Source organism: Helianthus annuus, chromosome 12, assembly GCF_002127325.2.
Source record: "Helianthus annuus cultivar XRQ/B chromosome 12, HanXRQr2.0-SUNRISE, whole genome shotgun sequence".
In the NCBI taxonomy this organism is placed as follows: Eukaryota; Viridiplantae; Streptophyta; class Magnoliopsida; order Asterales; family Asteraceae; genus Helianthus; species Helianthus annuus.
In genome coordinates, this window is record NC_035444.2 from 126,358,777 (window position 1) to 126,382,793 (window position 24,017).

Genomic DNA, 24,017 nt, shown 5'->3' on the forward strand with positions numbered 1-24,017 from the left:
GGCCCAGAGTTTACCTGGGAGCGCGAAGATCGGATGAAACAAAAGTATCCCCAACTGTTTGAGAACAGTACAAACGCTACTGAGGCTGAAGCTACGGAATTTCGGGACGAAATTCCAGATCAACGGGGGGTGGATGTGACACCCCAGGATAACCGGGAAAACCTTGCAACCTAACTAGCTTCCTCAGTGAGTGCCATCAAATTTCGGGACGAAATTTCTTTCAACTTGGGGATGATGTGACAACTCGAAATCTAGAACCTTTCGTTGTGTCTTGATGTAGCTTGCTTGTATGTTATGTGATTAGTTGACCGATTGAACTTAATGATAAACGTGAACCTTTTTACATGATATGTGCTTGTTATGTGTGCATTGTATATATTTATATGTATTATAAGTGAACCGAGAACCCAACCCGAGAACAAAGAACCCGACTCGAGACCATGAGGTCTCGAGTGAATAGTGACCGAATGGGCCTTTGGGCCGAGAACCTTTGGCCGGTTGGGCCTTTGGGCCGTAAACCCCACCCGAAACCCATTAAGGGTGCAACACTTGGAACTTGACTATATATATACCACCCTTAGCCATTCTTGTCATTTGTTGAACATTAGAACACACACACTCTCCTATTCTCTCTCACTTAAACTCTAGAACACAAACACTTCATCATTCTCGGATTTGGACTTGGATCGGCTCACACACACACCCGGTTGGAAGCTTTACACACACCCTCGAAACCCATTAACCGGTTAGTGTTTTTAATGTTTATGGTTGATTTTTGTTGTGATTGGTGATGTATGAATGTTGATGATTCATGTTATGCTTAGTGTTTGAGTTTGATGGTTAAGTTGTTCTTTTTATATGAGATGATTGTTTATCAAGAAGCTTGTTTGACGAAATAACCATTTGTTGTCAAAAGATGAAACTATATGCATGGGTTATGATATCTTGTGTTAAAAAGAGTTTAAACTACTAGATTTGATGATTCATGAAATCGGTTTACATATGTCATGAAATCGGCTTAGAATAGAGACAAGCTTGTGTTGTTATGCTCAAAAGTTTAATGGTTGTTCATAGTTTGGTTGAATAAGTGTTAAAAATGTTATGATCTTGATGAATATGGTTTTGAATATATGAAGAACACTTTGAATGATAGTTGAAGATTGAAAACCCTTGTGATTTTTGATCCATTTTGACTAATAGCCTGATTAGGAAAACTGTTAGTGGAATTCTATTGGTTATTTCCTGATTTAGGGCCTGATTACATAGTACCATTTGGCTGACCACATCTGCATCAGCACCTGAACGTGAAAATGACAGCATACCGACTCGCAATCAACCAGTTGCGACTCGCAACCACAGCGTGATGACTCGAGACCACGCGGTTGCGACTCGCAACCATAGCAGGACAAGCCGAGACCACAGGATACGAGTCCCGTTGCGACTCGAGACCTCAGCATGATTAACCGAGACCACGGTTGCGACACCGGTTGCGACTCGCAACCACCTGAGATCAGCACACACAGCATGACTCGAGACCATGCTTGCGAGTCCGGTTGCGACTCGAGACCACACCTTTGGGCCTTAGTTAATGGGCCGGCCTTGTGGACTTCTGTGTTAACTGTTATTACGTGTTTGGGCCTAAGTAGTTGGGCTGAACTTGTGAACCGTATGTGCTACTGCTGATTAAGAATACTGTGAACTGTTAAACGTGTTTGCCCTACGTGTTAAACATACGTGCATTGCTGGCTTGAATCTGATTATAAGTGATATCCGTGTTAGGACGTAACTGACTACTTGCGACTTGATTGACTTTCTGTGATTAACTGCCGAGCAAACCAAGGTGAGTTCACACCCTCTACAAAGCATGGGATTCCCTGGGTTGGGAACGGGGTTAAGGAACGTGGATTCCTCGTCCTCCTTGGGTAGGACGTCTGTGGTTCAGGAATGTGATTCCTCGTCCGGATGGACGGATAAACGTACTAGACTAAAACTCTATCACGAAGTCCCTCCTTTTTTGTATCGACTAATCGCCGGGCCAATGGCGAGCGGGTCATTAGTTAGATAGCGCTATTTAGGTCTGACAAGCCTCACACCGTGCCGCAGAGGACGGGCGTGAACTAATGGATCTGGGGCACGTCAATGATGATAGACATTGATGTTTTCAGGGCACATAAACATGACTACAGTCAGCAGTCGATATGGTAACGAGTCTAGTGTACGCATGGGGTAGCCCCCACGGCCGAAATGCCTGATAACTACATGGGGTAGCCCCCACGGCCGGAGTGCCGGAGTAACTGGGAATGAACATGTCACGTTTTAAACTATGGGGTAACCCCCACGGCTGGATGCCAGCTAAAGTAAACTGTTTTCGAAATAACTAAAACGAACACCCAACCGTGAACTCACTCAACTAGTTGTTGACTCGTTACTACATGCTTTGCAGGACCATAGGTACTCAGCTGGAGCTTGCATGGAGGAGGATCGTTGTGGGACAGGGATTGCTACAAGACTATGTTAAACTTGAAACTTTTGGAACTTATGTTATAACTTTAAACTTATGCTTCCGCTTGCAACTTAACTTGTTTGTTTTGAAACACCAATCGTATTGGTTAAACTTTTATGATCATTATATGCTTGTTCAGTATGATTGGTGGCTGGATCCTGGTCAGTCACGCCTCCAAGCGGTAGTACTCCGCAGGTGGGATTTTGGGGGTGTGACATAGGCTTTCATTGTCTCTTCTCCAGATGTTCATAATATCTTCTCCAGTTAGCTAGTGTTTATTTCATTTCTTTATTGTACATTGATGACCATCCTTGTTGTTTTATGACAACTTGTGTACTGGTGAATACAAAAGAGGTCTTAAAATGGAAGATTTATCTTCCTACCTCTATGCATGACTTCTATGATAATCTTGCTATACTTGATGGACAAAAACTTATAATTTATACTATATAGAATGTGACAACTCGAGTTTCCGAGATTCCACTTTCGCATTTATTGCACGTTAACTGTTTTCTAGTTGCTTACTTACACAATTTGTTGCTTTGTAACTGTAAACGTTGTGATTTGATAAAGTGTATTGTGATTGTTGCATGGTTATGTGTTATGTTACGAATTATTTGACAAATACATGAACTTAGTGATGAAACTGTAAATTATATGTGGTGTGTGTGTTTTGTGTAAAGGATGATACTTAGGGGTGTTTAGTGATAGTAATGAAAAATAACAAAACCCCTTAAAACTAAATCATTCTCACCAATTTCAATCATACGTCACTTCAAATCATTCTCTCTACAATCATTCTCACATCATTCTTGGCTATCATTCTTGGCTACACAAGTTCTCTTGCATCAATCTTGATCTTCCAATCCATCTAGAATCAATCTAAGGTAAATGTTTAATGATTATTTGTTGTTAATCATTGGTTATTTGATTCTTGCAAACCCTAGTTCTCCAAATAATAGTTCTGTGTTTTATTGATCATTCTGAGTATTGTGAAATGATTAGGATTAGTTGTGTAATCACTTTCCTGACAATTTGATGCCTGATATGTTAGAATTGTTTGATTGTTGATTAGATTACAACACTGGCAATGTTCTGGGATTAGGGTTTTGATCGTAAAAACGTAACTGTTCCATTGTAAACTGTGATTTGGTTGTGAATATTTTGCATGATGTGTAGTCCGACTTTTATTGTGTAATGAATAGTCCGAGTTTCATGAATAAAGTATGGTCCGAGCATGATTAAAGGTTAGATAGTCCGAATCTTTTTGTAAAGGACTCATGTCCGAATTTTTATAAGGGAATCCTTGGGTCCGAATTTTGTATCATGATGTGGGATCCGAGTTTTAATTAACATTACATGGTCCGAGTTTTATAATAAGGGGACATGGTCCGAATATTTGTTGTGTATATGGTCCGAATATTTGATGTTATAAAGTCCGAATTTCATATGTATGTATGTCCGACTTTGTGAGGATGTAGGTGGTCCGAATTTTTATAAATGGATGATGTCTGAGTTTGTGCTTGATGATCTAGTCCGAGTTTATGCTTTGATGATCTAGTCCGAGTTATGCTTTGATGATCTAGTCCGAGTTTATGCTTTGATGATCTAGTCCGAGTTATGCTTTGATGATCTAGTCCGAGTTTATGCTTTGATGACCTAGTCCGAGTTTATGCTTATGTAATGGTCCGAGTTTTATGTTTTCATAAGGTTCGACTTTTGTTATATAATGTATGGTCCGACTTTTAAGCGTTGATACATGATCCGAGTTTCTGTTAATTTAGTTAAGCATGTCATCTCTGTTAAGTTAAGTTGATTAATTCTGTTAATCAATTAACTCTGTTAACTCTATTTATTCAGTTAGCTTATTAGTTCTGTTAGATGCTAACTCTCTTAAGTGTGTTATTGGATGATTATATTGGAATAAACTACAATAGACAACGATGTGGTACATGAATGGCATGAAATTGATTAACTGCTTATGCGGTACATGAGGTTAACTGCCAAGCACTTTGTGACATAGTTTGCATGTGAAATTTGACCAATATGAACTGACTGTGTGTAAATGCATTACCTTAGGCCTTGATTGATTGATTGATTGATTACTTTCGAGCACATAGTTAGCATACCGAGCAAACCAAGGCATGGGATTCCCGGGGTTGGGAATGGGATTGAAGGAATGGGATTGTACTTACACAATTACTAGACTATCTACCATCGTCCTCGGATGCGAAGGATACATACGTAAAACCTACGTATACTTGTACTCATCACCGTCCTCAGGTTGCGAAGGACACTTACGTAAAACCTACGTAAACTTATACTCACTACTTCCTCGGATTGTGATAGGCACTTACGTAAAACCTACGTAAACCCCCGCGTACCACTGTCCTCGGTTTGTGAAGGACACTTACGTAAAACCTACGTAAACCTTGTACGTACTACTGTTCTCGGGTTAAGAAGAACACTTATGGTTACAAATAGTCTAGTGTATATGCAACTATGGGAAGCCCCCACTAATAGGACATACTATCGGCCTAGTAGAGCCACACGTTAAGAAACATACTTACTATTATGAACTTACTTACTGTGAACTCGCTCAACTAGTTGTTGACTTTATTACATGCCTTGCAGGTCGTTAGGTATACATGGAGCTTGCACTGGGAGGCGCGGTCGTTGTAGACAAGGATCGTGAATGCTTTGATTAAACATTATGACATTACATACTTTATTTATTTTGGGCTTTTACTCATATGCTTCCGCTAAACTTTGATATTGCACTTATGTGTTGAACACCTTTCATATGGATTGGTTTGGTTTAATGACATTTACATTTACTATTTACGTTGTTCTGTATGATTGGTGGCTTGATCCTGGTCAGTCACGCTCCCAAGTGGTGATACTCCGCAGGTGGATTTTGGGGGTGTGACAGATTGGTATCAGAGCCATTGGTTATAGAGAACTTGGTTTTAATATGGGGAAAACGTTTTAATTAAAACCAGACTATAACCAGTACAGTGCTCAACGATCCACAACGACGCCTCGCTCCACGTGCAAGACTCAACATCCTAGGTAATAAGGTTTATGTTTATTGCCTACATGCTAGAATTACATAGAACTTTGCTCGTGGTATGCTTAGATTACATTGCCTACTATTCGTTATTGCTTGAGAACACTTGTGTGCTTACTCTCTTCTGTCATCGCATTATTCGCGAACATCTCTCACTTATGTTACATTTGCTATGAAGATCATGGCTGGACGTATTAACTTGACACAGGCCCAGTTGACGGCTCTTATCAACAAACAAGTTGCTGCGGCACTTGCAGCCGCACAAGCAGGAGGTATACCCTGCAGTCGCAACTCACACTAGGATAGATCCTACATTCCTAAACCAACTCTTGTGTTTAACCTTGTCCTATTCTTATATACACAACAGGTTAACACGCTCAGCCACCTGTTTGCACTTTCAAGAATTTCATGGACTGTCGTCCAAGCACGTTCAGTGGCACGGAGGGAGCAGTGGGACTCCTTCATTGGTTTGAAAAGCTCGAGTCTGTGTTTGAAATGTGTGAATGCCCTGAGGCTCGCAGGGTGAAGTACGCCACTGGCACACTGGAAGGAATCGCGCTGACTTGGTGGAATGCGCAAGTCCAACTTTTAGGATTGGCAGCTGCTAACGCCACTCCTTGGAATGATTTCAAGGAGCTGATTAAACGGGAATACTGCACACGCGACGACATCCAGAAGTTAGAAGTGGAGTTCTTTCATTTGAAGATGACTGGGTCGGAAATTGAGGCATATACTAAAAGGTCAAACGAGCTGGCCGTTCTGTGTCCAACTATGGTGGACCCTCCTATCAGACGCATTGAGTTGTATCTCAAGGGGTTGGCACCAGAAATTCAAAGCCACGCGACATCGGCCAACCTTGCTAACATCCAGGATATTCAGCGCCTTGCTCATCGCCTCACGGATCAGGCAGTGGAACAAGACAGGCTGCCTAAGCGCATCAGTGCTACTGCTACCGTTACCACTTCTGCTACTCCTGCTAACCCCAGTGACAACAAGAGAAAATGGGAGGGGGATTCGAGCAAAGGTTCAGCTTCAGTTCAGTCTCAGGTGCAGCAGCGAAAGACTGACAACTATCAGAGCCCTAGTCAGCAATCTTCAGGCAGGGTGGATATCGAGGGAACCTCCCAAGGTGTAACAATTGTAACAGACACCACAACGGCCAGTGCAACAAGGGTCGTTGCCAGAGGTGTCTCAAGATGGGTTATCAGGCCAAAGAATGTAGGAGCCCGCGGCCTGCGAATCAGAATCAGCAGCAGCAACAAACAGTACAAAATCAGCAACAGGGCAACAAGGGATGTTTTCATTGTGGCGCTGAAGGTCACTTCAAAAGACACTGCCCTCAGTTAAACTGAAACCAGAACAACAACAACAACAACAATAACCAAGGCAACGGAAACAACAACGGTGGGAACAACAACGGCAACGAAGCTAGGGGACGTGCATTTGTGCTGGGGCAGGGTGATGCCAGAAATGATCCCAACGTAGTTATGGGTAAGTTTCTTCTTGACGACTTTTATGTTACTGTATTGTTTGATTCGGGTGCGGATACAAGTTATGTGTCTTTGAAAGTTAGCCAAATGTTAAAACGTGCACCAACTCCCCTAAACACCAAACATGTCGTAGAGTTAGCTAATGGTAAAAGTCTAGACGCCACACACATAGTTCAGGGTTGTAATCTTATCCTCGCTGGTCAGACTTTCTCCATCGACCTCATTCCTATAGTTCTAGGTAGTTTCGACATCGTCATTGGTATGGACTGGTTATCCAAACAGCAAGCAGAGGTCCTATGTAAGGAGAAGATCATTCGTATTCCCCGTTCTGGTAAAGAACCTCTCGAAGTTCAAGGTGACAAGAGTGGTGCTGTGTTTGGCATCATCTCCTTCCTGAAGGCTCAGAAATGTTTGTGAAAGGGTCACACTGCCATTTGGCACTAGTTACTGATGCATCAACGAAAGAGAAAAGAATAGAGGATATCCCAGTTGTACGCGATTTTCCTCACGTATTTCCTGAAGATTTACCTGGTCTACCGCCTCATCGCCAGGTCGAATTCCAGATTGAACTAGCTCCTGGAGCAGCACCTATAGCTCGCGCACTATATCGTTTAGCTCCAACTGAACTGGAAGAACTGTCAAAGCAACTACAAGAGCTCTTGGATAAGGGTTTTATTCGTCCTAGCTCTTCGCCTTGGGGAGCTCCAGTATTATTTGTGAAAAAGAAGGACGGTACCTTTAGGATGTGCATTGATTATCGCGAGCTCAACAAGGTGACAGTGAAAAATCGCTACCCTCTTCCACGTATTGACGACTTATTCGACCAGTTGCAAGGGTCGAGCTACTACTCCAAGATTGACCTGAGGTCAGGTTACCATCAGCTGAGAGTCCGGGATGCGGACGTCTCTAAGACAACATTCAGAACTCGCTACGGCCACTACGAGTTTCTAGTTATGCCATTCGGGTTAACAAACGCACCGGCAGTCTTCATGGATCTTATGAACAGAGTGTGCAAGCCTTACCTAGACAAGTTTGTGATTGTTTTCATCGACGACATCCTGATCTACTCCAAGAGTCAGGAGGAGCACGAGCAGCATCTACGTCTTATCTTGGAACTTCTTCGAAAGGAACAACTGTACACCAAGTTTTCAAAATGCGACTTCTGGCTTCGTGAAGTCCACTTTCTAGGCCATGTGGTAAATAAGGATGGGATTCATGTTGATCCATCCAAGGTAGATTCGATCAGGAGCTGGCCTACACCGCGTACACCAACGGAAATACGCCAATTCTTAGGTTTGGCGGGTTGTTACAGACGATTCATCAAAGACTTCTCAAAGATCGTGCAGCCGCTTAGTCTACTGACACAGAAAGGTGTTACCTATTGTTGGGGTAATACACACGAAACGGCTTTTCAGTACCTAAAGGATAGGCTATGCAGCGCACCTATTCTCTCATTGCAAGAGGGCACGGATGATTTTGTGGTCTATTGTGACGCGTCGATTCAGGGTCTTGGTTGTGTATTGATGCAAAGGGATAAAGTCATTGCCTACGCTTCGCGGCAACTCAAAGTTCATGAACGGAACTACATAACACACGATTTAGAGCTGGGAGCTGTTGTTTTCGCGCTCAAGATATGGCGACACTACCTGTACGGTACCAAGTGCACTATTTACACCGATCACAGGAGTCTCGAGCATATCTTCAAGCAGAAGGAATTGAACATGCGGCAACGTCGATGGGTCGAGCTACTTAATGATTACGAATGCGCTATCAAGTACCATCCAGACAAAGCCAATGTTGTGGCTGACGCTCTCAGTCGAAAGGATACTGTACCTAGACGCGTGCGAGCATTACAACTTACTATTCAGTCTAGTCTTCCTGCACAGATACGAGATGCTCAGGTGGAAGCATTGAAACAAGAAAACGTAAGGGCTGAAGCCTTACGCGGCTCAAGGCAACGATTAGAACAAAGGGAAGACGGCGCCTACTATGTAACGGGGCGTATTTGGGTCCCACTATATGGCGGTTTACGAGAACTTGTGATGGATGAAGCTCACAAGTCTCGCTACTCGGTACATCCAGGTTCGGATAAAATGTACCACGACATCAGAACTACGTATTGGTGGCCTAGTATGAAGGCCCACATTGCAACTTACGTCGGCAAATGTTTGACTTGTGCGAGGGTCAAGACAGAATATCAGAAACCCTCAGGCCTACTTCAGCAACCCAAGATACCACAGTGGAAATGGGAAGAAATTTCCATGGATTTTGTTACTAGCCTACCTAGATACCAGCGTGGGAATGATACTATTTGGGTGATCGTAGATCGACTCACATAGTTGGCTCATTTCTTGGCTATCAAAGAAACGGATAAGTTCTCTACCTTAGCAGACCTCTACTTGAAAGAAGTTGTTTCGAGGCACGGAGTGCCAACCTCTATTATCTCTGATCGTGATGCGCGATTCTCTTCAGAACTATGGCAAGCATTGCACAAATCTTTTGGCTCTCGATTAGACATGAGCACAGCTTATCACCCTCAGACGGATGGGCAGTCTGAGCGCACTATTCAAACTCTTGAAGACATGCTTCGGGCATGTGTTATCGATTTCGGCAACAGCTGGGAAAAACATCTTCCGTTAGTAGAGTTCTCATACAATAATAGTTACCACACCAGCATACAAGCCGCTCCATTCGAGGCATTGTATGGACGTAAATGCCGGTCACCTCTCTGTTGGGCAGAGGTGGGGGATAGTCAAATCACAGGTCCAGAAATGGTAGTTGATGCTACTGAACGAATAGCACAGATACGACAATGCATGGCGGCAGCTCGTGACCGTCAGAAAAGTTACGCTGATAAACACAGACAACCGCTCGAGTTCCAAGTTGGGGATCGAGTGCTACTCAAAGTCTCACCCTGGAAGGGTGTGGTTCGTTTTGGTAAACAAGGCAAGCTCAATCCGCGGTATGTTGGACCGTTCGAAATCACTGAAAGAATAGGCAAAGTAGCCTACAGACTAAACCTACCAGCAGAACTCGGTGCAGTTCACAACGTTTTTCACGTGTCGAATCTGAAGAAATATCTGTCAGATGAGACCCTCATAGTTCCTTTAAAGGAGCTCACTATCGACGAACAGTTGCACTTCGTCGAGGAAACTGTTGAAATCACTGACAGGGATGTTAAGGTCCTCAAAAATACCAGAATACCTCTTGTTCGAGTTCGTTGGAACTCCCGTCGTGGCCCAGAGTTCACCTGGGAACGAGAAGATCAAATGAAACTCAAGTATCCCCGGTTATTCCAGAACAATGCAACCACTACTAAGGCTGAAGCTACTACAGAATTTCGGGACGATAAAACTTACCTAGCTTCCTCAGTAACCGCATGCTAAATTTCGGGACGAAATTTCTTTCAAGTTGGGGATAATGTAACAACTCGAGTTTCCGAGATTCCACTTTCGCATTTATTGCACGTTAACTGTTTGTCTAGTTGCTTACTTACACAATTTGTTGCTTTGTAACTGTAAACGTTGTGATTTGATAAAGTGTATTGTGATTGTTGCATGGTTATGTGTTATGTTACGAATGATTTGACAAATACATGAACTTGGTGATGAAACTGTAAATTATATGTGGTGTGTGTGTTTTGTGTAAAGGATGATACTTAGGGGTGTTTAGTGATAGTAATGAAAAATAACAAAACCCCTTAACCCTAAATCATTCTCACCAATTTCAATCATACGTCACTTCAAATCATTCTCTCTATAATCATTCTCACATCATTCTTGGCTATCATTCTTAGCTACACAAGTTCTCTTGCATCAATCTTGATCTTCCAATCCATATAGAATCAATCTAAGGTAAATGTTTAATGATTATTTGTTGTTAATCATTGGTTATTTGATTCTTGCAAACCCTAGTTCTCCAAATAATAGTTCTGTGTTTTATTGATCATTCTGAGTATTGTGAAATGATTAGGATTAGTTGTGTAATCATTTGCCTAACAATTTGATGCATGATATGTTAGAATTGTTTGATTGTTGATTAGATTACAAAACTTGCAATGTTCTGGGATTAGGGATTTGATCATAAAAACGTAACTGTTCCATTGTAAACTGTGATTTGGTTGTGAATATTTTGCATGATGTGTAGTCCGACTTTTGTTGTGTAATGTATAGTCCGAGTTTCATGAATAAAGTATGGTCCGAGCTTGATTAAAGGTTAGATAGTCCGAATCTTTTTGTAAAGGACTCATGTCCGAATTTTTATAAGGGAATCCTTGGGTCCGAATTTTATATGATGATGTGGGATCCGAGTTTTAATTAACATTACATGGTCCGAGTTTTATAATAAGGGGACATGGCCCGAATATTTGATGTGTATATGGTCCGAATATTTGATGTTATAGTGTCCGAATTTCATATGTATGTATGTATGTCCGACTTTGTGAGGATGTAGGTGGTCCAAATTTTTATAAATGGATGATGTCCGAGTTTGTGCTTGATGATCTAGTCCGACTTTATGCTTTGATGATCTAGTCCGAGTTATGCTTTGATGATCTAGTCTGAGTTTATGCTTTGATGATCTAGTCCGAGTTATGCTTTGATGATCTAGTCCGAGTTTATGCTTTGATGACCTAGTCCGAGTTTATGCTTATGTTATGGTCCGAGTTTTATGTTTTCATAAGGTCCGACTTTTGTTATATAATGTATGGTCCGACTTTTAAGCGTTGATACATGATCCGAGTTTCTGTTAATTTAGTTAAGCATGTCAACTCTGTTAAGTTAAGTTGATTAATTCTGTTAATCAATTAACTCTGTTAACTCTATTTATTCAGTTAGCTTATTAGTTCTGTTAGATGCTAACTCTGTTAAGTGTGTTATTGGATGATTATATTGGAATAAACTGCAATAGACAACGATGTGGTACATGAATGGCACGAAATTGATTAACTGCTTATACGGTAGATGAGGTTAACTGCCAAGCACTTTGTGACATAGTTTACATGTGAAATTTGACCAACATGAACTGACTGTGTGTAAATGCATTTCCTTAGGCCTTGATTGATTGATTGATTGATTACTTTCGAGCACATAGTTAGCATACCGAGCAAACCAAGGTGAGTTCACACTCTTACCAAGGCATGGGATACCCGGGATTGGGAATGGGATTGAAGGAATGGGATTGTACTTACACAATTACTAGACTATCTACCATCATCCTCGGATGCGACGGATACATACGTAAAACCTACGTTTACTTGTACTCATCACTGTCCTCAGGCCGCGAAGGACACTTACGTAAAACCTACGTAAACTTATACTCACTACTGCCTCGGATTGTGACAGGCACTTACATAAAACCTACGTAAACCCCCGCGTACCACTGTCCTCGGTTTGTGAAGGACACTTACGTAAAACCTACGTAAACCTTGTACGTACTACTGTTCTCGGGTTAAGAAGAACACTTATGGTTACAAATAGTCTAGTGTATATGCAACTTTGGGAAGCCCCCACTAATAGGACATACTATCGCCTAGTAGAGCCACACGTTACGAAACATACTTACTATTACGAACTTACTTACTGTGAACTCGCTCAACTAGTTGTTGAGTTTCTGTTACATGCCTTGCAGGTCGTTAGGTATACATGGAGCTTGCACTGGGAGGCGCGGTCGTTGTGGACAAGGATTGTGAATGCTTTGATTAAACATTATGACATTACATACTTTATTTATGTTGGGCTTTTACTCATATGCTTCCGCTAAACTTTGATAGTGCACTTATGTTTTGAACACCTTTCATATGGATTGGTTTGGTTTGATGACATTTACTTTTACTATTTACGTTGTTCTATATGATTGGTGGCTTGATCCTGGTCTGTCACGCTCCCAAGCGGTGATACTCCGCAGGTGGATTTTGGGGGTGTGACATAGAATATATAATACCTATAGTAACCGAAACTTTGATGATAATCTAATGCTTATTTGTCAAAATACTAAGTTACACCCTCTAAGAACTTAGTTCTCGTTACGATTCTAATGGGTAATTTAACCCATGAAAACATTCAAACCCCTATGGGTTTCATAGTGTCAAAAACAAGTATTAGGTGCTAGATGGTTATTTTCTCATATACTTACTTTCGATATACTTCTAAATTCCGATTTTCGACTCTAAACATACCTTGAACTCCAATTCGTATACATTAAACCTCCTAAACTCATTCCCTCGTCAACAATTGGATAATCAGAAGAATTAGCAATTTTGTGAGTATACTTGAAACCCCCTCTTCCGTTTACCACCTTTTGGGGTGTAACATGTTAAACTATGAACTCACACTTAAACTTTATTCCTAAATGCACAAACATTCCTTATACATGCATGCATACGTTGATTACTTGATACTTTAAATTTGGGTTTGAACGTTTTGTGTTAGACTTATCATTAACTTCGTATGAGCCTAGCCTTGACATATATAGCGCTATAGGATTAATGCACCGCCTGTGAACGTTGGATTATGTTAAGAGCTTATTGCGCTTCATCTTGGTTTGATTAGTTATGCACATGCTAGTTTATTGTTTATCTTGTTTCGACTAGCTTGCCATGTGGAATTGCTTAAAACTTATCTTTTTATGCTATGTATGAAAACCTGTATACTCGCCAATGCATTATTGTGTTGAACTTTATTTTATGTTACAGGTTGATGATGACGATGCTATGAAACTGATGTAGTGATGATGCCTAGATACACATATAGACGTCTTAGGTTTTAATATGTTGTATCAATTTTGTACTTGTTTGTTGTATTGCTTTTCTTGTGTTGAACATGTTGTATTTCCAAGTTCCATGAATTGTAACACTTTTGATTATGAATGAAATCAGTTATTCTTTAATTCTGTTGTCACAATTAGCGTTATATGTGATAAGCAATCTATCTTCGTCCCACTCCGATGATTCCACCATTGGTTAGGGTGTGACAATAACTAGTAGCACAAACATCAAATATCAAGTATATTAAATCATTAGGTTCAATCAAAATATCCAAATAACATAATGGGCTGTCTAGAGTCGATAGGATGCCAATCCGAAGAGTAGGGTAGCCTTCAATCCATGTTGTAGACCTCATGTCAGGCATTTATTTAACCTGATATGCAAGCTAAAAAGTTAGCTATACTAAGTGACTCATAATTTTGATAAAACCAGGAGTTAACAGTCTAATTAAAACATTCAATACTTGTCATCAAGCTACAATATAAAATCAAACATGCACATTAACTTCAATTGTAAAAAGTCATCAATTTATGAAGTGAACTTTAACATTAACTGCCTAGCATTATGTCAAACACGCTTACACATGTATAAGACTTCATGTTTGCTACGTAGTCACGCTGACAAGACCCATCAATATGTTTTCATCAATCTTCAAATCATTTAATTAATAAATAACACGTAATAGATTGTATTCATTTTGATAGTTCAAGGAATCCTTGCACCTGACGCGGTTAGACATTAAAAAATTACGTGAACGAACTCTACTAAACAAATATAAGTGGGGAATCCATATATTTGTGCTATGTTATGCTCAACAATATAAATATAATGTTTCAGATTAAACCGGGCAATGCTTCCTTACGCAAGCTCTCTCTTTTAGATGCTCTAAATGAGAAATCTAACTCATGCATGCGCATGACTAACATATATATAGGCGCAGGACTCGTGCGCATGGACCACTCCTACGTGGCGCACGACTCCTATGTGCGTATGAGCAGTTTACAAATCCTTTCATACCATAAACTAGCTCTACGAACGTACTGCCCTATAAACAAAAAGACCATTACAAAATGACTATTACTGCCCTGTAACAATCATTATTAGACATTACTGTACTAGCAACCCCCCTCTCTTGGATAGTGTCGCAGTCTTGCCTTTTATAAGCCTTCAATCATCCATCCTGAACACCCGCTTCCGATACTCCCTTCTATGTTCTTCAAAACTTTTCTTCTTAGCCTGATCTATCTTTGGAGATCTTTGAAATTGGTATCTAGAAATTGATGCTTTTTTTTCTCTTTTTCTATGTCTTCTCCTTTCTCTTTTTCTCTTTCTTTTCCTCTGTAGGATCACGTGCTGACCCAAACGAGTCAATCGGAGGTGTTCTAATTCGTTTCAGGTGCGGAATAACAAGAAACGGACATGAAAAACAGCTTGTTTTACTAAATCTTGCCTTGTATATTGATTTCACACTGATTACAAGTCAAACGGCACTTCGGCATCAATTCGGTACCGGAAACAAGACGTCTACCAATGATTTCGCTCATCATAGACCTATATATAAACATGGGATTTCGCTCATAGGACACATGTTCACAAAAGCGAAATCACATATGTTCATAAAAGCGAAATCACCTGTAATATCCTGATTTCCGACAAAGTGACATGTCCATAAAAGCGAAATCATACAATGTGATTTCCCATATAGTGACATGTCCATATATGTGAAATCAACTTTCTGATTTCCCACATAGTGACATGTTCATATATGTGAAATCAACTTTCTGATTTCCAACATAGTGACATGTCCATATATGTGAAATCAACTTTCTTGGAAATCATCACTACTACTTTATATTCTCGTACAATGTGCCCTGATCTAACATTCTAAGACTAAGACTCGATACAAGACGAAGTCGACAGATGTATGCACCAACAGACTCCCCCTCAGATGTTGACGAGTCTTAAGTGTCGAGTCTTCTCATCTTCAGTCTTGATCAGTCTTCGGGCATGCAGAATCTCTATCTATCTCTTGTATCTTCAAACTCTTTCTCTAACAAACTCCCCCTTAAAACATGTTGGGATCAAAGTCTGACTTTTACAGCATCAGAATGGCAACCTGGCTTTACATAGTCCTTAGTTGTTGAAACCTGACTCTTATTCAGCTCAAGAAATCCTGCACATTCTCTACCCAAAACATAAGATTCACAAGAATAAGATATTTAACAAATTATCAAATTTCATGCATCAACACAGACTCCTCTACAATCAATAAACAATTAGATATTAACAGTGATTAGTTAACAAATTGCTTTTTCTCTGAAAAACTTTTCAATCAAATTCTCCCAAACCTGTTCATCATGTTCAGCACTCGGAATTTTGAAAATCAGCTCTTCAATATCAGTTGTCGAAAATCTTTTTGAATTTTTCGAAATTTTATGCTAAAACACACTAAAATCTTTTTGAAATTTTGTGAAATAGTCGAAATGAAATGCAGTAAAGAAATATTTACATACAATATTTTTGTGAGTTTGTGTAAGAGGATCATATCAGTTTCTGAGACAAATCACCAACACCGTTAAGCTTTAATCATTTTAAGTTTTAAACTATTCACTTAGATTGTCAGTATACTGATCCACTTAAATTTTCACACAAAGTTCAACTGTTTCGAGATACGAGATTAATGTCTTAAACACTTAAACTTAATCGCGTGTCCCACCTCAGAATATACTCCCGTATCCTGATCCCAATATTCAGTCTTACAGGTGAGTATACCTAGATGATATCTGTAAGGGGTTAGATGCGAAACCGGGAGAGCTCAGGTCAGAACTTCCGTTCAGCAGAGAGATGACGACTCGAATTTTGGTGGGTCCCCTTTAGAGGATCTTTTTTACAACAGCACTGACTATCAATTTTATTGTTTCATCAAGTTGCTGAGGGCGGCGCTATATTTCAAGCATTTGCAGAAAGTATTATCCGGGGACTAGGTCAGTATTTCCATATAGTAGAAGTCCCGGGATAATACCCCATATATTACTAAGTATAAAGACCTAGTATCTCAGAATAAGGGACCTTTCAAACAAGATTTCGGGGGTTACCCATATATCTTAGAGATGTTACCCACGAATTAAGCAAGTTTGAAATTTAGATTAATATCTCGTCACAGTTTATTAAATGTGCAAAAACCTACTGACACATCATCAGTGAGACCGTTTATCACTATTTTAACTTTCCAATTCTTTAGCATGCTGTGATCGTCCACTGATGTACTATCATTTCCTCTTTTATACAACAAAACTCATTTTTTTATTTTATCATGTTTTTGTCTTTTTCAAATTTTCTAATGTTTTTTGGATTTTCTGTGAAATTTTTACTCCCCCTAAAATGCAAACACATTAACAAAAAATTTGAAAACTATCTAAACTCTTGACCCACTTGAAGAAACAAAATCAAAAACAAACTATACAAATAAAGTGACAACTGATATCAAATCACTTCAAATCGCCATCCATTTGGCATAAACAATCAGAACTCCCCCTCACAACAAACCATTTTCTCATTTAGATTTCAAAACACTTAAGTTTATTTTAATAAAAATGATTTTTCGGAAAATGAGTTTGTTTTTACCACTTGTAAATTTACCACTTGTTAAGTACGGGGATATGGTTCATCATCTTGTTCATCTACTTATTATGTATAGTAAATCAAGTACAATTTAATGTCCCTGATTTATCATTTGCAAATAAGCAACCTCTGTACCACTTGAAGAAAACACACTACCAATTGTATGAATATCACATCTACAAAACCATTTTACCAATCAGGATGCCGATTTCTGCTTCGCACTTACCAACCTGGAAGCTCCGGCGTAGTCCTTCAACCTGTAAAATTTTAACACTATCAAAAACTTTCATACAACCTCTTTAAACATGAAAGATGCCGATTCCTGATCCACGATTACAAACTTGGGATCTCCGGCAAGTCAGGTGTTTAAGCAAACATAACATCCACCCAAGCCTGACCAGCCTTGGGTGATTTTGGAACACATCTGTCCCACCAACACTTTGATTTATAAAACTCTTTAGCACCCTTGACCTTTCTATCAACCATCTTCCCGAAAATGTGCTTGACTTTTCCGTTGAAGGCTTTCTCAACATCAAATTCTCCCTTATCTGCGAAGAATTGATTTGAGATCTCAACTTTTTCCACTTTCTTCATCAAATTTTCCTTTGACAATGGAGGAAAATTTTCATCGCTCACCTCTGGAACGGAAATCACAACTCTCTTCTCAATCGATGACTCCTCTGATTTTATGAAATCAGATTCATTGTCAGAACTACTTTCTGTTTTAACAACCCACTTTTCTTAGTTCAAATCACCTCTTCTTTTGTAAAAACGTTTAGAACTTTCACCCTTCTCAGAACTTGAATTTTCAAACAAATTACCATTTTTCACCAATTGTTCTTTTTTATCAACACAGATCTTTTTCAAATTAGAGTTAGAATAAACTCCCTATTTTTGGTAATTGGTCTTGGGACAATTCCAAGCTATGTGACCAATTATTTGACATTTGAAACAGGTTCTTCTGTCAACTCTCTCAGCAAACTTTCTCACATTTTTCTTCACTTCATCAAGAAACTCTTGATTTGACTGCTTCCAGAATGGTTTCTTCTGTTCATCCTCTAAGCTTCCTCCTGAAACAAATTTTGTTTTGGCTTATGAGTTTTCTAAATTTTATAATTTTCTGATGAACTAAAACCAAGACCTTTCTTTTTGAGATTACCATTATGGTTTGGTTTCTTTTGGAAATTATAACCACAACCGTAACCCATTTTCTTGTTTACTCTTTGTTGAATCCTTGAAGTGTAAGGTTTAGGTTTTGCTGAAAGATTTAAATATTTTATTTCAGAAATATTAATTTCTGTTAATTTGAAAACCATTTTGATCATTTCAGTTTTAACACTTCTTATTGGGAATTCCTCATCAGAAAATAATTTGTCCGAATTATTCAAGGTATAAGCAACCTTAAACATTTCGTCATTCAAATTATTCTATGATAACAAGAATTCTTTATTATAAACCCTTTTAACCGGTGAACTCGGACTCTTCTCAGATGAAACCGAACTATCTGACTTAGACTCCGACTTTGACACTCCATCCATATCCAACACCTGATCGACAACTTTCTTAACTAACTCGGACTCATGATCAGTGTCAGACGCTGTGAATGTGACATCAATATTGTCTGGTAATTCATCAGTGATTTCAGACTTTAATTTGAGGTTTAGAGCCTTGTCTACTTGTTCCTCGTTTGGTTTCCTGGGGGAATAACTCTCAAAGACAGGAGGCGGACATCTGTTATACTTGACACCTTTTGGTTTACCAGTATCCTCTTCTTTTTCTTTCTTCTTTAACGCTTCAATACCTGCAACAGTAGGATAAACCCGATCAATCAGATAATCACATGTAGTATAACTCAAAAGTAATCAGTTAATCCTTTCACTCTCAATTTTCTCAAGTTCCAGCTCCTTCTTCAGTTTAGCACAATCTTCGATGTAATAATTAATGACACTTTGCTTTGTCATCAAAGTTGTACTCAATTTGTCATTTGCTTTCTCGATTTCAGCATTCGTTCTATTCAAACTGTCAACTGTCCTGTTCAGTACATCGTATGACTCTTTCACGTACTTCACATCTGACAGTAAATCTTCCTTAATTTTCTCTAAATCAGCAAACTTTTTATCTTTTTCTTCACAAACTTTGCAAGCTTCTGAACATTTCTCACAAGGCTTTGTGACTTCAACTACCTTTTCAACTATCTTTTCAACTTCTATAGTCTTTTCAACTTCAACAAGTTTCTCGACCTCAATAATCTTTTCGACAATCTTTTCTACTTCGACCACTCTTTCAACTTCAACTATTTTCTCAACTTCCACGAGTTTCTCGACTTTGACGATTTTCTCCACTACTTTCTCTATCTCAACAATCCTTTCTTTTACATTCTCAGTGATTGCTTCAACTTTAGTTTCTACAGCTTCAGCCTTCGCCTTTTCATCAGCGAGTAGCTTTGCTGCTTCTAGCTCTCTCTGCAATCGAGCAATCTTCTTCTGATTCAGCATCTCAACTTTATCTGGATAGAAAAATTAAAACTGTCAGGATCAATGCTTTTTCTACATTTGTTAAGATACTCTTCCTCATCATCCGTGTCAACATCATTTCCAAGATCTGGAAATATCGGAATCCTTTTCTGACAATCCTCATTTTGTCCAGAATCCTGGTAACAAGTGCCACATCAGGTTTAGTTCCACTAGGTATATACTTGTCCCAGCTAAACCCCTGTGCAACAACCTCATCACTTTGATCTATTATCCCAAAATAAGCTTTCCTATTGGCTTCTTCAATCATTTTCCCATGAGCAGTTTGCGGTTCCTTTTGTTGAGGTTGTTGACTGATTTGATGAAAGATTGATTTCTGATAATAATTGCTCTTCTCTTGACTTCCACTTGACTCTTGGTTCTTAGGACATTTTCCTTTGACTTGTCAAAACCCAGTGGAGAGGTAGCCATCCCTCGAAACTCATCTATGCCCGTAATCTGTTGAAATTTCAGCTCTCCTGCAGGCACTAGCTAAGCACCACTTCACATCCATCAGCTTAAGCTCTTCTGCATCGATTTGGTCGTAATCTTCCTTTGTGAGCATCGGATTACCAATTCTTCCAGCAATTAAACTTTCAAACGACTCTAACTTGGCGACAAGAGATGCCATGTGTTGCTTTGCCACCTCAGGAGAAAGATGTTGACCATTCTGAATATTCAAGGTCACATTACACTGCAGATTTGTAGTATTTTGCTTCTGAGGACTAGGTGTGTTGCTGTTTGGATCAAAGCTTGAGAAAGATGAAGTAGATCCACAACTTTGAGTTGTAATACTTTCATTTGGACTTGCAGAACCAACAGCACTGAATGAAGTACTAATCTTTGGACTTTGACTGGGAGTGGCGTCAAATTTGTTCCCTCGATAGTACAGACTGACATCTTGCTTGGCATTTGGATTTGTCATTATAGCAGTCTTCTGAATATCCAGCTCCTTCTTCAATCTTCTGGATAAACTGAGCCAAGTTCATACTCTTAGTCTTCCTCATGAGTTTCACAATCATGAGGAAGACTTCCCAGATTGATCGAGCTGTTCCATTATGTTGAAGTAAGACAAGGATATCTTCTTTAACTACTTGCTGTAAAATGTTGATCATCATCTTTTCGCTAGTATATTTCAACTTGTCAGCTTCTGTAAAATCATTGAAACCCTTTTCCAACCCACGCTCATTCTTTGGTCTCTCATAGTCTTTCAGTAGTGAACACCAAGCATCGAATCTGTAAGCTTGAACCCAATTCTCAAACCGGTTTTTCCAACCCTGAAAATCCTCGATATACATCAACTTTGGTGGTTTCTGATGAGTACCCGTCTCATTCTCACTGTATACAGTCTCAACAGCAGTGACAGGTGCAACCGGTGTTGCAAAAGCATTGTAAAACTCTTCAGCCATGATTCGATAACACGTTTTTCAATAATAGTCAATTACCAGCGAAATAACAACTAAGGATGTAATCACAGGTTATCTGGAGCGAAATTAGGTCTACTGGGGTGAAATCAGGGCTTTAGGGTGAAATCAGGTAACATTGGGGCGGAATCAGGTGACATTGGGGCGAAATCAGGTGACATTGGGGCGAAATCAGGGGTCTTGTGTGTCCCTATAAGCGAAATCAGGTTTATGGGTGACCTTAAGAGCGAAATTAGGGTTATGGGTGACCTTATTAGCGAAATCAGGGTTTATGGGTGACATAAGAGCGAAATTAGGTTGTATTTGTGTACACAAAAACGAAATCAGGTTGTATTTATGTACACAAAAGCGAAATCAATAATTGTCCATAAAAGCGAAATCACTTTGCACATCAATTTGGTCCATTTTTAATCCGAATTTCAGTCTCAAACTTTCAAGGGTTTGTCTATGTCCAATTTCAAACAATCTGTGAATATTTGGTCCGATTTTAACCGTGAAATCTTTCCGAACTTATGAAAGAAGGTGTAGAAGTTAGAAATAGAGATGAAAACAAGCTGATATATGCAGAACTCCTCGTCCTGAGCTCTGATACCACTTGTAGGATTGCGTGCTGACCCAAACGAGTCAATCGGGGGTGTTCTAATCCGTTTCAGGTGCGGAATAACAAGAAACGGACACAAAAAACAGCTTGTTCTACTAAATATTGCCTTGTATATTGATTTCACACTGATTACAAGTCAAACGGCACTTCGGCAGCAATTCGGTACCGGAAACAAGACGTCTACCAATGATTTCGCTCATCATAGACCTATATATAAGCATGGGATTTCGCTCATAGGACACATGTTCACAAAAGCGAAATCACATATGTTCATAAAAGCGAAATCACCTGTAATATCCTGATTTCCCACATAGTGACATGTCGATAAAAGCGAAATCATACAATGTGATTTCCCACATAGTGACATGTCCATATATGTGAAATCAACTTTCTGATTTCCCACATAGTGACATGTTCATATATGTGAAATCAACTTTCTGATTTCCCACATAGTGACATGTCCATATATGTGAAATCAACTTTCTTGGAAATCATCACTACTACTCTATATTCTCGTACAATGTGCCCTGATCTAACATTCTAAGACTAAGACTCGATACAAGACGAGGTCGACAGATGTATGCACCAACTTCCTCTTTTTTCTCTAATGCTCTCCATTTACTTTTCCAGAATGAATCTTGTACGCAAAGCATACATGAACTACTCACTGGAATTGTAATGCTTACTCAAGATCTCGAATCTTGTAGTAAATTCTGTCAGAGAATTAAATCTCTATATCTTTTTCTGACATATTCATTATCAACACTGGATCATATACCGAATCGTTCCCCAATTGCCATCTTCACATAGTACAATCATTCCCTCACTAGTTTTCTTGTCGTAATAACACCATTTGAAAAATTCATGAGCATCTTGTTCCATTTCATGAAATGGTATAACCTTCGATGTATCTGGCTTCTTGTATTTTAATGTAACCACATATCTTCCCATTTCTGGATCAATTTTTGTTCTTGATACTTTACACTCTGGTTGTTATGGTTTCCAATCTTCCCATTTCTGGATCAATTTTTGTTCTTGATATCGTTCTAGTTTCTCATTCGACAAATCTGAACACATGTTGATTGTAGCCATCCAAATTATAATTTATCAATCTTATTTTTCATAACTCTTTGATATCCCACCATGGTAAAGATTTAACGTCATTTATGAACCTAAAGTATTGTGCGCTATATTTTCTTATGATTGCAATTCTTCATTGTTTAGGAATCCAGATCTAACTAATTCTACCACCCATAGTAATTTCTTAATGTTGAGTAAAGTATTTCAATGGTCTGAGAAACTTTCTCTCTGGGTTTAACTCCTTGAACCACTTTGTCTTACCAACAATAATTTCAACTTCATTAATCACTGGAAAATTTCACTGTCTTTCTTCAACTTTAAGTTTTAGAACGTCTTCAACTTCTCTAGCTAAAATTTTATTGAATGTAGGAAAATCTTTATTGATATTGTTGGCATCTTCAATTTTCAACTCTATCCTAGTCATTGTTGGTGCACTTCATCTGCTGATTACGTCTTGTATCAAGTCAGAGTCTTAGAACGTTAAATCTGGGCACATTATACGAGAAATTATGTAAATTGTATAGTTTTAGTTGTTGGGCCGCTTATAAGACCATTTGGAGCTTGGGTCGCTCGAGCGGACATGCTGGTCCGCTCGAAGGACAAACAACATGGACCGCTCATTGGACTTATAAGTTGGAACCGCTCGTATGTTTGTTGTGCTGGATCGCTCGAACTGTCAAGTCTGAACCGCTTATTGGGCATGTCCAATAAGCGGTCCAAGAGGTCTATAAATACCTCTGGAGCGATTTCAGTTGTATCTTTTGTCCGAATCTCGTACCGAAGTGCTGCCGGATCGAGAACGTGCTGTAATTGTTATCATATCAATAGAAAAACAGTTAAAAGTAATATCTAGTCTATTTCTACCTTGTTTTTCTTGTTTTCCGCACCTGAATTCAAGGACCTCTGATTGACTCGTTCGGGTCTCCAAACGATCCTACAAGTGGTATCAGAGCTT